This window comes from Elephantulus edwardii, unplaced genomic scaffold (genome assembly GCF_000299155.1).
Source record: "Elephantulus edwardii isolate Elephantulus edwardi_28Jun2011 unplaced genomic scaffold, EleEdw1.0 scaffold00007, whole genome shotgun sequence".
Lineage (NCBI taxonomy): Eukaryota > Metazoa > Chordata > Mammalia > Macroscelidea > Macroscelididae > Elephantulus > Elephantulus edwardii.
In genome coordinates this window covers 34257539-34259339 of record NW_006399757.1, presented here as the reverse complement: position 1 = coordinate 34259339, position 1801 = coordinate 34257539, and positions in this window count along the sequence as shown.

The following is a 1801-nucleotide window of genomic DNA, read 5'->3' as shown; positions in this document are numbered from 1 at the left end:
TCTTTCTTGTAAGATTAAAAAGTGTGACTCAAGCAGAGGTGGCTTGAAGAAGGTGAGGTTTGAGCCCCCTGCTCTTGTAAGACACCAACTCAAGATCTAACTCTCACTAATCCATTGATACCAATAGACAGTAATCCATTGATACATAGAGGGTGGGGTTTAAAACATGTCGAAAAATGGAAGACAACCATAAAACAGTGAGAGTCATGATCTAGCCAGGTTGATACATATGTTCGGGGGAAACAATTAAATTCATGACAGATGTTAAGATATTTTCATATATTTGCCCAAGAATAGATTTTTTTTCTTATATTTCACAATCTCCTCCCAATCATTATATTTTTCTCTTAATGCAGTGTATCCATTGTTGAACTTTCAATGATTTATTGACATAGAATTGATAACAGTCCTAACTATTGAGTTACAAAATATTAACTTAGAATTTTTGAGGGGTTGAAAGGGCTAAACTGCTATGCAAAAAAGTCCTTGATGCAAAGATAATGCATCTGTTACTAACTAGCATTATAATCTGGTTTTCCAACTATGCTAATTGAAAAGATAATGTTTATAGCCCCCCCTCAAAAGACTATTGTTTCTCAAATTTAGATAAACTTGCTGAGAGAAAAGAATAAAGAGAAAAAGTTAATGCTCCCAGGGAGCCAAATTTTAAAGTACTGATAAGAAAAAATAACCAAAAGTCTTTATGAAAAGGAATCAGAAAAAAGAAACCAGATTGAAGATGAAAGAAAATGAGAGAGTGTGGAGGCAGCCTTTAGAACTAGGAACCAAAGGGAATAAATTTTCCCTTACAGCTTCTGGAAAAAACATAGTTTTACTAACATCTTGAGTTTAGTACTTTTGAATTCCAAAGCAATATGATAATATAAAAATGTAACCCCCCAAAACTCACTGCTATCAAGTCCTTTACAACATATGGCAACCCTTCACTGGGTGTCTGAGGCCTTACAGGAGGTAGGTCTTTACAGGAAACTGCCTATCTTACACCCAATGGAGCAACTGATGGATCTAAGCTATTGACCTTTTGGCTAGCCGTGTAAAACACAACACTGTGTGCCACCAGAGAGTCTTAGAAGATAATGAATGTTGCTATTTTAACCTACTAAGTATGCACAATTTGTTAAAGCAACACTGGGAAATTAACTCTTGTGCAATGTATTTAAGTTCACTGTATAGAAAGCAGCATTTCAAGTATCCTTAAGTATCATGAAGAGCAAAATATCATGGTCAATAATTGCATTCTCTGGTCCATTTAGTGTCTTAGACTGTTTCGTCTTAAAATTATAATGTTTTCTTCTTCTCTAGGGCAGTTTAATGACGTTATTTATTTTTTGGATGGCAAAACGTGCTTAAAAGTCTTTTCCTACAAAGCATAAAATGGCACAGTTTATGGTCTAAAGTGTCCCCATTTTCCCATAATACTGAAGTAAAAATTTGCATCTCCTAGAAATAATACATTTTCATTACTCTCCAGAGATGAGATCATACTCTAAATAGCTTAGGGATTTTCCCACACTTGTTCTCCCCTCTCCTCCCTTTGTGTTGTTTTTTATTTTAAAGGAACAATTGTCTAAGATGAAGTACAGGAATTGCTGTTTCTTTCTTTCTTTCTTTTTTAAGATAAAAAGATAGATTTATTAGAAAGTTACATCCCAAAGGGCCAGGCCTCCTTCCAAAAAATGAAATATGGTAGAGAAGCCAGGAACTACTTCTTGAGAGTGAACTAGACAATTTAGTTTCCACACAGCATTCATGCTTTATTCTTTGTTGTTGTTATGTGCCA